General features: G+C 36.7%; 1 protein-coding gene across 1 annotated transcript in view; it reads left to right on the top strand.

Annotated features, from left to right (window-relative positions):
• CSMD1 (CUB and Sushi multiple domains 1) overlaps positions 1–15752 on the top strand; it is a 2529117-nt gene that overhangs the window by 1319767 nt on the left and 1193598 nt on the right. The window lies entirely within an intron of this gene.

The raw sequence follows: 15752 nt of genomic DNA, 5'->3' as shown, positions 1-15752 counted from the left end.
CTGCTAGAGCAGTTCTGAAATCAAAGAATGGCACAAGTTTTTCCTCAATACAAGAACCTTACTTTGCTTGGCAACAGAATTCTTGAAAACTACTTCCCATCTCATCAAGCAGAATATTTAATTGGCATGCACTCAAGGGTTGAAATTTAATAGCATTAATCATTTTTATTGTTTCATCCTTGGCATTCCTAAATGAACTTAAGTTTCAATTAAGAATATTGTGTCCACTGGTATGGTTTGTCTTGACTGAGGCACTAGTGGTTTTCCATACCATTGCTTTTTCACACAGTGAAACTATAAAATAATATCTCAGTGGTGGTGGTGGTGGTTATGTTCCCTGGAGTCAGTTCCAACTCATAGCAACCCTGTATTCGGGTTCTGAGTCTGTAATCTTTATGGGAGCAGAAGGCCTGATCTTTCTCCCACGGAACTACGGGTTGTTTTGAACTGCTGACCATGAGATTAGCAAGCAACATGTAATCTTTATGCTAGTATTACCAAAAAGTTTCGATCAAGCAGACCCTCTGAAAGAACCTTGAGGATGCTTAGACATCTGCACCACTCTTTAAGAATCACCATTCTTTAAGCTGTATTCTCTTGCTTTTAAATGGCATCTATCTGCTGACAAAAGGAGCCCTGGTAGTGTAGTGGATTATGAACTGAGATGCTAACCAAAATGTCAGTAGTTCAAGTCTACCAGTTACGCTGAGGGAGAACGTTAAGGCTTTCTGCTCCTGTAGAGTTTGACAGCCTTGGAAACCCTATACAGGGTCGCTTTAACTCTGAATCAACTTGCTGACACCAACCACCACCAACACCATATACTGACAACTCCCCAGTTCATATCTCAAACCCAGACTTATTTCCTGCTCCAGCCTCTTGAAACCTGCATGAGACTGTTATGCTAACTGTATATCTAACATAACAAACTCTGAATCCAAAACCTAGTCAAAATTCCCCTACTCAAACACATTCTGTCCTCTACATCTTAATATCTACCAAAATTTCAGAACAAATACCAGAGTTTAAAATACTGTATTTTCCATAATTGTTTAATTAGAAAATCTAAATGAAAAAACAAAACAACTGCAGTTCATAACTCAGAAAAGTTAATCCAGAGAAATTTACAGAAAAGTGAATGTAAAGTACATGTTTCATACTTTTACTAATAGGGACTTGGTGTAGTATGGTCCTTTATAAATGGAGTTAATAATGTCATATTTTGGTAATATTGGCAAGATGTAAGAAAATGTATCGATTTATTTATAGAAAATTAAATATTAGAGAGTATATGTTTTTGTTGTTGTTTTTTAAGTTTTTTTTTTATTGTGCATTGAGTGAAAGTTTACAGGGCATGTCTTCCATTTTACATTCAACAAATCATGCACCTTGTTTCATTACAATGATTATAATCCCCTCCATGTACCATTAGTTAACAGTGTTTCACTTTAGCTCTTTTTTTTTAAAAAACACTCAGGCTTATAAAATAATTACACCACCAAAGGGCACATTCTGCAAGCCTGCTTCCTGGCTGACAGCTCTCAGTTCCTCTCTTTCCATGAATCTAGAGTCCTCAGCTGCTTCCCTTCTCCACATCCCCATCTCTGCCTCCATTTCTGGTGTTGCTGCTTCTCTGGATAAGTTCTCACATTCTGCTTGTGCTCTTTTCCATTGATGGTCCTAGAGTCCTTTGTTTCTGGACTGCAAGATTAACCATTCCCGTTTTTGTTACAATACTTCTACCTTTACAATTGTGACAGTCACAGTTAGGATAACAATTACTATTGAATCATAAAAATTGTATCCCCATCTCTTTTAACCATACCCATCTAAACAAGATGAAAACTATTCAGTGGGAGCTCTTTCTTCCCCCACACACTCTTAGACTAAACTCCTCCTTGAAACCCTGTAAACCATCACTTTGTGCCTTTATTGCCCATCATTTTAGGTAGTCAGTGTCTAAGTTGCCTGTCCCTAGCTACCCTGTGTACAGAGGGGGTAGCATTGATACCTGATGTAAAGACTCCTTCCCTCTCTGTTGGTATTTAGAGTTACTACTTCCATGAGTATAAGTCAAGTTCATCAAATTGTAGCAATTTACATTGTTTCCTTTATCAAAAAATGTTATTTTTTTTCTTCCTCTAGTCAACTTCTGATTATTGTGCCACTGAGGCTAGATCAAATGGGTACTATCTGCAACTTTGTGTGTTCTTGTGCGACTCCTGTCACTTCATATCAGCTGGATGTTTCACTTCCAGCTCTAGACCTCTGTGGCTATGTCCTTGTCCATAAGCTCAGGTGTCCATAGGTCACACCATATGTTGGACCAATCAGCCCTTCCTCTTCTGTCTCTCATCTGCAGGTCAACAAGAGTCTGTGGAACATGGTTCAACTCAGCCCATTTCTTCATTGCTGGCTTCCCCCCTCTTCCATTCACCAGTAGACCAACATGGGCACCAGCAAGCTTACATGCCTGCTCATGTGTTCCCTTTGAGTTTCACTCTAAGAGGAGGGGTTTGTCCTGAAGGAACTTGATTGTTTGCCTTGATAGCTTCCTGGAGAACACTTGTTTATTTTTGTACTAGCCAGTCATACTGTCATTTTTGTTTTGGGTTTCTCCTGATGATATTTCTTTGAAGATGTATCTTCTGTCACTCTAGTTGTTCCAGGCTGGTCGGCTTGTCCTTTCTAGTGGGAATGTCCCACCTCAGAAGGTTCTGGTTAGAGCTCAGGATTACACCTAAGTTCGTATATACTGCACAGGCTCCACAGAAGGCCTGTTTCACTGGCATGTTCTAGAACCCCTTTTAGGTATTCCAACCAGTTATAGGCTGAAGATGGGCTTAAACGCTTTCTGTAATCATGTTTCCCGACATTCCTTTCTATCAAACACAAGTGTCATTTTACAAGGGAAACCAATAGTCATAAGACAGTCAAGCATCTTAGTATTATTTCCACTCTTTAAACCTGTATCACAGAGCCCTGCTGTTCCAAGGTTGAGCATGCATAACTATTTACCTCTGTCCCATTTAGCCCATGCAAACTTGTCTCAGTGTTCCCCTATCTACCTTGCTCTACCAACCCCATCCCTGAGAGTATATTCTCTTGATAAGAGTATGATTTCAGCTTTTTTTAAGGTTGGGAAAATACTCTCTTAGTTTTGAACAAGATTATGCTTTATCAACATGTTTAATCAACTTATGTATTAGTACTATTAAATTAGTTTAAACTGTATTTAACTTTTACAGAAGTTCAATGTGTTGGCTGCGTAGGATAAGCACTGGACTGCTAACCACAAGGTAATCAGTTAGAGCTCACTAGCAGCTCCACAGGAGAAAGATGAGGCTTTCTGCTCCTGCAAAGATGTAAAGCCTCAGAAACCCTATGTAGGGTCTTTATGATCAAAACCAACTTCATGACACTGAACAACCACAAATGCTATTATATATAATATTTTTTAGTATTTCAATGTGTGCCTACCAAATTTGAACATATCTTCATTCTCATCCTTTATGACTGTTTGCTTAAGGTTTTAACAAACTCCAACCTAACACCATACACTAACTTTATTTCCTTGATATTGAATTTTGGTGAGGATTTGGTGATAGTAAACCAAGAATATGGATGATATTGTGCCTTTGAGGCATTTATGTAAATTAGTATTTACCAAGTTTTCCTTCATAAATGGTTAGCTCCTAAACAAGGCTCTTCATGATTATTATTATTATTTTTTAAATGCAATAAAGAAGAGTTTTCCTGGTAGTTAACAGTTGTGGTGCTGTGGGTTAATGCGCCAGACTGCAAAGCCGTTTGAACTGCAAGGTCAGAAGTTCATGCTCACCAGCTGCTCCTAGGAAACCCTATACAGGGTCGCTATGGGTCAGAACCAATTCTACGGCACTTAACAACAACAACTGTTCAGTAATGACTTATAATGGTTGCACGTACACCAAGAAATTTTACTATTCCCATGCAAATAATTCACATTTTGGCCTTTTTTTCCTTCCACAATTGTGTTTGATTTGAGGGAATATGATGTAGCAGCCTGCTTCCATAAAGATTCACAGAGTTGGAAACCCTGTGGGCTATTCTCCTTTGGCCTATCAGGTCACTATGATTGAGAATAATGTTAATGCAATCAATGGGTTTAAGGTTTTTGGTTTGGAAATTTGATTTATTATACTTTTTTTTTACTCGCTATACATTTTTATACTTGCTAATATTTGCTTTATTATACTTAAATGAATGATGTTTTCAAAAAATATTCAGAGAAGACAGCAAAACAATAATAACTAAAATAAGAATATTTAGTGTAGAAGTATGGAAAGTAGAAACAAGTTAAAAAATCTATATTTCTATCTTGTGTCAACCATTGGTTGTCCACAAGTTAATTCTAACTCATGGCTATCCCAAGGCTCTGACCTTTCGAAATCCAATAGCCAGGTTTTAATTTTGAGGTGCTCCTCCAACCTTTCAATTAGAAGTACAGTGCATAACTGTACCATTTGTGCAACCCAGGAACTAAACCCACTGTCATCAAATTAATCCTGATTCATAGAAATTCTACATAGTGTTTCCTAAATTGTAAATCTCTACGGAAGCAGACAGCCTCATCTTTCTTTCACAGAGCCTCAGTTGAATTTGAATCGCTGATCTTTTGATTAGCAGCCCTTTGCCTATTTCTTAGTGCCCCCAGGAACTGTTGTTGTTGTTAGGAGCCATCAAGTCGGTACCGAGTCATAGCAACCCTATGCACAACAGAACACAACACTGCCTGATCCTGGGCTAACCTCACAATTGTTGCCATGCTTGAGCCTAATGATGCTGCCACTTTGCCAATCCATCAATCTATTTATAATACTCCAGGAGCTAGAGTGTTATAAATTCTATTGTTATCAGCGAATGAAGACAAAATGTGGGCCAGTTAACTTTTTGATGTTATGTGTTACAATCCTGTTCAACAATCTTATAGAACTGATATGAAAAGCTGGGCTAGAGGTGTAATAAAATTTGTCATCACAATTAAAATAGGTGTTGGTGTATGTGGTCAAGTCAGTTCCATCTCATAGTGGAACCTTGTATAAGGTTAATGGTCAGAACCATTCTAGCACTGCAGGATAATGCACTGAACCAAAAGGTTGATTTGAACCACAAGGACAGCAGTTCAAACTCACCAGTCACTCCTTTGAAAACCTATACAGGGTCACTATGAGTCAGAACCAACTCCACATCACTTACCAATAACAACAAGAGGGTCTTCTAGGAGTAATCGGTGGGCTTCAACAACTGACCTTGTGGTATCAGCCCAGTGCTTATTCTACAGTGTCACACTAGAATTCCACTGAAATGTACAACTCATAAAATGCACCCAAGTACATGTCCATTTATCACAGGTCAGTGGGACCAATTCTGCTTATAAAATGGCATACATGATGTTTTAGGAAATGTATTTAAAACTGCGGAAAATGAACACACTTAGAAGTTTAACAAAAGAATAAAAGCATTTTCTTGAGAGTAGTAAATAGACAAGAGAAAGAACTAGGTGTCTTCAGTATAGCACAGCACTCCCATTATCCAAAAGGCACAACTGTCACATAGTCACATCTTGTGGAGCTGCTTTGAACAAATGTGTCAGTTTCTGAAGACTTTACAATTGTCTCCCATGAAATCAGTCTCTCAGGGTTTGGTTTACATGCCTCCCTCTAGGTATCGTTTGAGCTTCCCTGTGGATCATGGAAAAGAAATGTGCTTTTTTTTTCTTTTCATGAAAGAATAAAAACTTTGACCACAAATACTATGAGTCTCGCCTACTGTGAAATGTCATCACTCTTTTAGAGTGTCATTCTCAGCTGAGTATAATACACTGGTTAGAGGCATTAAAACGTAGCAAAAAGTTAATGTTTGTCTTTGAATTTATTGTTACTATGTCCTTACCCAGTCTGAAAAAAGAGATGCATTGTATTGTAGTGCTTATGCAAATATCTATGATTAAAATTGCAGTGAGTGAATAACGCCTATCAATCCTATAGTGAAGCATGAACAGGGAAGGCAGAGGTGATACTGTGAGTTATTGAAGTGATAGTCCAATAACTCCCTCATTTCCTCTATATAACCTTTAGTAGTTTCTGGAATGATAGTTAGGTACCAAATTCCCTGTTGGAATTAAAGATGAAGACATGATCTTAATTCCGTGAATATGTTACTCAGGGAATTTATAGTTTCTTCCTCAGCTTTCTGTATGTGGTAAAACTTAAGGGAAAAAGCTGAGGAAAGGAAAGCCAGTAACAGTTTACAGTTAATGTAATCATAAATTGAAAAGTTTCCCTTAGTGAATTGGAACTTTCTCAAGCACGCTGAATAACTACTGTCAGTCAGCCATTACACCTAGGTACTTATGTTTGTTTTTTCATTTAATCTTTGAAACAACTCTGCAAAGTGGGTGATATCATCTTTATTAAGTGGACGAGGAACCTGGGATTTAGAAACATCAATTAATCTGCAGAGGTGTTACCTCTAATGAGTAGCAGCATAATAATTAGATTTCACATCTAAATCAAAAATTCACACTGTGTTAGTGTGAGAATTTTTCTATGAAAATAGCCAAGGATTAGACAAATATAAAATAGGAAATGCCTTCCTTATAAGGGGAAAACAAAGGCAGTCACCATACATTCAATGCTAATCATGTGCCCAGTATGAGGGACACAGGATATTCTATGTGAATGAAGCTTTTGAGTTGTTCAACTTTACTTGACAGCCCTTACTTGTACTAATGCTTTTTGCATCATCTGTTTCTTCATAGCAATGCTCTTGCATGATATACAATATTGTCCTTATATTTCAAAAGAAGTCATTGGTTATTTTTCCCTAAATCCACCTTCCAGCCACTCTTCAGAAACCCTGTACAGAGTCGCTATGGGTAGGAATCAATACAACCCATGAAATTAACAACAAAAAACAACAATAAGTGGTGGAGGGAAGATTGGAATTCTATTCTGAATATCATATCATAACGAAACAAGAAAATACAGTGATCCTTGTTAAGTGCCATTGAGTTGATTCCTACCCATTGTGACCCTGTACAGGGTTTCCAAGGAACAGCTGGTGGGTTTGAACAGCTGATCCTGTGGTTTGCAGTCTACTGCTGTTTCCTACAGCTCCACACCCAGGAGTCCAAATACAGCAATTTTGTTGTTAAGTACCGTTGAGTTGGTTCTGACCCATAGCAACCCTTTATAGGGTTTCGGAGGAGTGGCTTTTGAGCTTGAACAGGTGACCTTGTGGTTCAAACATCTTTGAAGTCCAGGTCCTTAAATTTTTTTTTATTTTTTTTTTTTAATTTTTTATTGTGAATTGAGTGAAAATTTACAGGGCAGAAAATCAGTTTTACATTCAACAAACTGTATGCTTTGTTTCATTACAATGATTATAAACACCTCCATTTACCATCAGTTAACAGTATTTCTCTGCATTCATTTTAGCTTTATTTTTTTCTTTTTTTTAAACACTCAGTTATATATAATAATTTAAACACCAAAAGGCACATTCTGCAAGCCTGCCTCCTGGCTGACAGCTCTTAGTCCCTCTCTTTTCATGAATCTAGAATCCTCAGCTGCTCCCTCTCTCAATGTCCTCATCTCTGCCACCATCTTTGATGTTGCTGCTTCTCTGGATAGGGTCCCACATTCTGCTTGTTCTCTTCTCCCTTAATGGTCCTAAGGCCCTCCATTCCTGGACTGTAAGATTAACTACTCCCCCATTTTTTTGTTTCAAAACTTCAGCCTTTATAATTGTGACAGTTGCAATTAGTCATGATAACAATTACTCACTATTGAATCATAAGAATCTTATCCCTATCTTTTTTACCAGACCCATTTAGACAAGATGAAAACTATTTAGTGGGGACTCTATCTTCCCACACATACTCTTAAGCTAAACTGCCTCTTGAAACCTTGTAAGCAAGTCACTTCAGGCCTTTATTGCCCCCTCATTTTAGGTAGCCAGTGTCTAAGTTGCCCATCTCTATCTACCCTGTATACAGAGAGGGATGGCATTGATACTTGATGTGAAGACTCCATCCCCTCTCTGTTGGTATTTTGAGCTACTACCTCCATGATATATTCGTGTTCATCAAATTGCAGCAATTTACCTTCATTTCCTTTATCAAAATTGTTGCTCTTTTTAATTTTCCCCTAGTCGAGTTCTGATTATCAGGCCATCGAGGCTAGGTCAAATGGGTACTATCTGCAACTTGTGCATCTCCTCTTGCTTCATAGCAGCTAGATGCTTCACTCTCATCTCTAGCCCTCTGTGGCTATGTCCTTGTCCATGGACTCAGGTGTCCCCAGGTTTCACCACACTTCGGACCAGGTTCTTAAAATTTAAGGTGTTCACATAATTTATGTGAAAAAAAAAAATCAATCTGTGGCTCAAAATTTCACAAAGTGTCAGTTCAGCTCTCTGGACTTCTAGTACAGAGCCCTTTCCAGTGAACCCAACATGTTTCTAAGATGCTGGGCCACCTTGCAAGGCAAACTAGTTTTTTTAGCCTAAGTGGGAAAATAAAGAGAATTACAGTAGAAAATCTTCCCAGGCAACAGATTATAGGAAAGTACCATAAGGAAGAAAAGAAACACAGTTTTGCAATGTTTGGATTTTTCTCAGATAATGTTTACAATACTGTATTTTCCCCATCTAAATACAGGAAAGACTGTGAAGTAGAAAAGTTTTTCAGGACATTGCCCTTCCTCGAGAATTGCTCCAATTAACACAGTGCCCTCATCTTGTTGTTCCTTTGCCTTTTCCTTCTCTTACGGCTGGTCTGCTTCAGTTCCCATCTGTTTGGACAGAAAAAGCCTGAAATAACTTTTATAGAGTACACCAATAAATCACTACAATGCTAAGCAAAAATCTTTTAATCCAAAATTGTCCTACCAAGTTAAATCTTGGTTCTTCTTATCTCTAACAATTTGAATCAGAGGGGAATACATTATTTAACTATAGTTCATGGTATGAGCACAGGTGGGAAAAAAAAAAAAGTTAATTGCTTTCCTTTCAATTAATATTATATTGAAATTACCCTGTAGGTTAGTTAAGTAATACATTTATCAACTGTTGATATTTCCCTCATTTTCTTTCTAGAAATGATTGTGGAGTAGAATAACTGTAAGGTCCTCTGGTAGCATAGTAATTACAAGTCGGGCTGCTAACCTCAAGGTCAGCAGTTTGAAAGTACCAGCCATTCCTCGGGAGAAAGATGAGGCTTTCTGCTCCAGTAAAGATTTAAAGTCTCAGAAACCCTATACAGGGTCGCTATGGGTCAGAATCGACTCAATGGCACTTAACAACAACAACAACATTGTGTGGTGCTGTGCACTAATTCGTTAGACTGCAAAGTCGTTTGAACTTCACGGTTGGTGGTTCAAGCTCACCAGCTGCTCCTTGGAAACCCTATACAGGGTTGCTATGGGTCCGAATCAAGTCGAAGGCACTTATCGACAACATTAAATGAACTACTAAAGGAGTCCTGGTGTGGCGCTGTAGGTTAATGCGCTGGGCTGCAAAGTCAGTTTGAACTGCAATGTTGGAGCTTCAAGATCACCAGTCACTCCTCTGAAACCCTATACAGGGTCACTATGGGTCGGAACCAACTCGATGGCACTTAACAACAACAACATTAAATGACCTTAGTCTAAGTGACTGATAATCAACCACAACAAAAAGTAGTAACAACAAAACAGTTAACATCGTGTAGTAACTAATTATCTGTGACTTCTCAAGTGCAAAGAATCACATATGATAGGAAACTGATTCGAGAATAAAACACTAGACTTTATAGTATTGTTGCTAAAATTATCAGTTTGAGTTTTTATGTCCATGTTCAACAAAAACAAAAATTTAATAAAAAGTATAGGAATGTTTACATATGTGTAAATTGAAATGATGAACTAATTTTTAAAATACTGTATTTAGCTTATATTTCTTGTAATATAATTAAATTTCCCAGAAAGTAATGCTATGAGACAATAAAATATTTCTCAAAGAATAAATCAAGAAGATAATTACTTTAAATGCAAATAAAAATGAGCTACAAAGTTCAGTGAACATTTTCATTGATACATTAGAATTCAATGTTATCAAAGGTGAAATTGTCAAGATATTCTTATATACAGCTGAAGGGGTGAACTGGTGAAGCTTTTCTAAAAATCACTTTAGCACTAAGGATGAAAAGCCTTTGACTAAAGAGTCTCAGTTCTAGCACTTCATTCTATGAAACTTGCATGAGTTTAAATATGTGGTTAAATGAAATCAATGTTACATGTAATTCAAGAGTGAAGGGAATAACAAAAAAGAAAACAACAACAACAAAAAATCTAACATCAAATAAAGATTTTAAAAAGAATGCTTTATGACCAATCATTAAGAGGCTTTTTCAAAAATATTTAATGGCCTCGATGAATATCATTAAAGGGAAAAAATTAAATGTAGTAGCATTCAAAAAGGCTTAAAACCATCACAAAAGTAGAATAAAAAATACATTACAGTTTTATTTATATTCTGTAAATATTATTCATACACATGAGTATACCACTATTGTCATATGCACACTGCACATAGAACTGGAAATAAATATATAAAAATAATAATGATGATTGTGGTATATATACTGTGGAGTTGACTTTGATTCATACACCTTGTATAGGGTTCCTGAGGCTATACATCTTCACAGGAGCAGAAAGCTTCAATTTTTTTCACACAGAGTCACTGGTAGATTTGAACTGCTGACTTTGAGGTTAGCAGCCCAATTCATAACTCTCTGCACTTTACCAGGGCTCCTTAAACAATTATAACAGTGGTTTCTATTTGGTTACTTTTGCTTTCTTCCTGATAATTTTTAGATTCTCACAAATTTTCTGAAAAGTTCACATACTACTGACTATACTTAGAAATAATATCATAAAAAAGAAAGAAATAGTAATACTATGTGACATCAAAAATCTTTTGTTATTGTTCTGTTGTTGTGTGTCGTTGAGTGAGTTACAACTCTTAGCAACCCTGTATAGGGTTTCCAGGGCTATAAATCTCTATGAAAGCAGAACACCTCATCTTTTTCTTGTGAAGCGATTGGGGAAGTTGAACTAACAACCCTGCAGCTAACATGCCAACACAAAACGCACTACACCATCAGAACTCTCTCTTTTGTTCTAAAAGGGTTTATATTAATAGATGTTAACCCATATTTAAGCAATGAAGATACAAGTTCATGACAAGATTTCTTAAATTGTTGTTTGGAAAACGATTTCTGACGTTGGAAAATGGAGTAGTAAAGCACACATTTACAAATATGTAATTAATTATGCTATATGGCTGCAATGCTAAACTGTTTGTGAAAAGTATGGCTGTAATAAGTATCATAATTTATGAAGGTGGCACCATTGCCTCATGACAAAGCAATCATGTTCTAGAATCAGACTTTTTTAGGCTCAAATAATGATTCTACTAATTCAAGCTGTGTAACCTAGGGCAAATTATTTTATCTCTCTGTAATTCAAGTTTTTTCTCTATAAACGATGGTAATAATAGAATTAAATTTATGAAACTGTGCTAGAATTAACTAAAATGCACATAAAGCAAGTTGCAAAGTGTCAAATGCTTAATATTTGCTTAATTACTATTATTAATTTATTGCATTACAATAGTGCTGCTGGTAAACCAACAGAGTTACATGGAAATTGTAAATATAGGACAGCAAATACTAAATCGTTATATGGAAACAGTCAATCATATTAGCCTTAATAAGAGGGAGTAACCAGTTAGTTAAGAGGAGAACCAAGAGAGGGTTGAGTTCTGGAAGTTAAGGTTAGAAAGTGTTTTAAGGAAGACATGATCAGAGTTGAGGGGACAATGAAGTACTGCCTAAAAGATACAACAACATGAAAGCTATAGCTAGCTTTGGAAATGGGTTTGATGGATAAAAATAAAAGCAATTCATTTAAGAAATCTGCCTCACCCCTGCAACTGCTTTCTTCTCAAGTAAGGTGGGAAAAGGAACAGTATATACAGAGGAAAATGAAAGTGTCTGGCTAGCCTGCTTGCTTGGTTGCTTATTTGCTTTATCTTGCTTTTAAAACTAGGAAAACAAACAATATGCTTGAAGAGTGATGTGAATTATATAGCAAATTCGGAAAAATTAATTGTGCAGGAAAGGAGAAAACTTATGAAATCATGTTTCTGAAGTGATGGGCTATAGTGCATATAAAGAGAATCTGGCTTTAGATGAGAAAATGGATAAATCATTAATAACAATCGCTATAAGCAATACTGATTTTTATCATGCACCAAAATGAGCTATACATTAATAACAATTAAGAGAGAATAGGAAATTGTGTCAACATATAAATACCTAGTAATTCTTAGGTTTATTTTGCTTTTTTGACTATGAAAAACCTTTAGACTGTGTGGATCATGACAAACTAAGTATAACATTGTGAAGAATGACTATTCCAGACACTTAATTGCATTCATCAGGAACCTATACATAGACCAAGAGGCAGTTGTTAGAACAAAAGGGGATATTGAATGGCTTAAAATCGGGAAGTGTGTGGGTCATGGTTATATTCTTTCATCATAATTATTTAATCTGTATGCTGAACAAATAAACTGAGAAGCTGGATTCTGTGAAGAAAAACATGGCAGAAGAATTGGAGGACGACTCCTTAACTACTTGTGATATGCAGATGTTACAACCTTGCTTGCTAAAAGCAAAGAGAAGTTAAAATACTTACTGATATAGACAAAAATCTACTGCCTCCAGAATGTATTCATCCAAATATAAAGAAAACAAAAATCCTCACAAATTGACCAATAAGCAACATCATGATAAATGGAGGAAAGACTGAAATTGTGAAAGATTTCACTTTGTATGGATCCAAGATCAATGCTCATGTAAGCAGCAGTCGAGAAATCAAAGAATGTATTGCATTAGGCAAATCTGCAGCACAAGATCTTTTTTAAGCTTACAAGAGTCAAGATATCAGTTTGAGGCCTAAAGTGAGCCTGACCTAAACCATGGCATTTTCTATTGCTTTACATGCATGCCACAGTTGGACAATCGATAAGGAAGACCATAGAAGAACTGATGCATTTAAATGATGGTGTTGGAGAAGAGTGTTAAAAGTAACATGGACTGCCAGGAGAACAAACAAGTCTTTCTTGGAAGAAGTAAAGCCAGAATTCTCTTTAGAAGCCAGAATGGCAAGACCTCATTTCATCCAATTCAGGCAGGGATCGGTTCCTGGAGAAGGATATCATGATTGATAAAGGGAGGGTCAGCAAAAATGAGGGAGACTCCCAACAAGATGGAGTGACACAGTGGCAGCAGCAGTAGGCTCACACATAATAATTGTGAAAATGGTGCACGACCTGATAGTGTTTTTTTCCATTATTATAACTTATATTATGGGAAGTAACAACAGTCAGGTTATCTATAGAGATTCTTTGATATATAATTAGTATTAAAAAGAAATATGTGTTTAAAACATAAAATAATCTGAATAGTTATGACACGTGAACAATATAAAGCACAATAAGATCCAATAAAGACATGTTGGATAATTATGGAGAGGGTGCTTTTGAGTTATGGTGTTGGAGGACACTACTGAAAGTGCCATGGACTGTCAAAAAAACCAACAGATCTGTGTTAGATGAAGTGCAATCAGCATGCTCCTTGGAGGCCAGGACGGACAAATTTCATCTCTCATATTTTGGACATATTGTCAGGAGTGACCAGTCGCTGGAGAAGGATTTCATGTTTGGTAAGGTGGACGGTCAGAGAAAAAGAGGAGGACCTCCAGTAAGGTGAATTGGAAAAGTGTCCACATCAATGGGTAATAGCTGTGAGGCTGGGCCAGGACTGGGCAGTGTTTAGTTCTGTTGTACATAGGGTTGCTATGAGTCGATACTAACTCAATGGCACCTAGCAACAACAACAACAACTATGTAATTGACCTATTAATGATGACATTTAATATTTAAAAGTAATTCTAAAGGATTGTGCAATAAATACTCTTAGGAAAAAGTAAGCATTATAGTTATGCATAGTATGTGAAACAAATAATTTATTCTTCTATTCAAGGTGAAAAGATGACAAGACTCTCAGAGATAATACAAGTATAGCTTTTCAATAATAAAGAAAAACATAAAATACTCCAGTGACCCATAGATATCCGCCCCAAAGTGTTAAATGTCATATCCCTGACACAAAAGTAAATTATCATAATTGATAGAATTTGAAATAAGTGTACTTGTTAAAGAGACAGTATAAAAAAGGCAATATAGAAATATAAAAAACAAATAGATTACAGAGTATAATTGGTTTATAAAATTTAGTGCAAAGCCATAAAATAAATATTAGGCAAATTAACTACAAAAGATCAGCTTTGTCAGTAAATTCAATAGATGTATTTATTAAAGATGTGCATATTCTTTTAAAGGTTGGTGGCTGTGTGCTTACCAGTAAGTTCTGACTCGTAGGATTTCCGAGGCTGTAAATCATTTATTGTTGTTGCTGTTAGGTGCCATCAAGTCGGTATCGACCCACAGTGACCTTATGCACAGCAGAAGGAAACACTGCCATCGGGCCAACCTCACTACTGTTGCCACGCTTGAGTCCATCGATGCTGCCACTTGGCCAATCCATCTCGTTGAGGGTCTTCCTCTTTTTCTCTGACCCTCCACCTTTCCAAACATGATATCCTTCTCCAACAACTGGTCCCTCCTGACAATATGTCCAAAGTATGAGAGATTAAGTTTGTAAATCATTAGAGGAGCAGAAAATCTTTTCTTTCTCTCAGGGAACAGCTAGTGGATTCAAACTGCTAACTTTGAGAATACCAGTCCAATGTGTAACACACTATGCCACCAGTGCTTTAAAATGTATCATCTATTAAATATTTACTTAATATTTAATTCCTTCTCATTTCAAGAATTTCAAATTAATAATATTCCTAGTTCCATGTTCTCCTCTAAATCTGGCTTGAATTTCTGCCAGTTCCATGTTGATACACTTTTGCAACCATTTTGAACTCTCTTCTGCAAAATTACATTTCTTCTAAGTTTTCAAATTTGTTGTAGTACAACTTTTCATAGTATTCTGTTATTATCCTTTTGATTTCCTTTGGTTCCATTGTGACATCGTCCATGTGGTTTCCAATGTGTGTTATTTGTGTCTTTTCCCTCTTTTATTTTGTTAGGTTTGCTTGAGTCCATCGATGCTGTCACTTGGACAATCCATCTCGTGAGGAGTTTCCCTCTTTTCTCTGACCCTCCACCTTACCAAACATGATATCCTTCTCCAGCGACTGCTCCCTCCTGACAATATGTCCAAAGTATGAGAGACGAAGCTTAGCCATCCTGGCCTCCCAGGAGCACTCTGGCTGTACTTCTTTCAAAATGGATCTACTGGTTCTTCTGGCAGTTCATGGCATTTTCAGTATTCTCCTCCAACACCACAACTCAAAGGCATCAATTCTTCTATGATCTTCCTTATACACTGTCCAGCTTTCGCATGCATATGAGGTTATTGAAAATACCATGGCTTGTATCAGGCCCACCTGAGTCCTCAAGCTAACATCTTTGCTCTTCAACACTTTAAAAATGTCTTGTACAACAGATTTGCCCAATGCAATACATCATATGATTTCTTGATTGTTGCTTCTGTGAGTGTTGATAGTTGATCCAAGAAGAACGAAGTC

The sequence above is a fragment of the Chrysochloris asiatica genome, unplaced genomic scaffold (genome assembly GCF_000296735.1).
Source record: "Chrysochloris asiatica unplaced genomic scaffold, ChrAsi1.0 scaffold00095, whole genome shotgun sequence".
NCBI lineage: Eukaryota > Metazoa > Chordata > Mammalia > Afrosoricida > Chrysochloridae > Chrysochloris > Chrysochloris asiatica.
The sequence above is the reverse complement of the archived record's forward strand: the minus strand, read 5'-3'. Positions and strand labels throughout refer to the sequence as shown.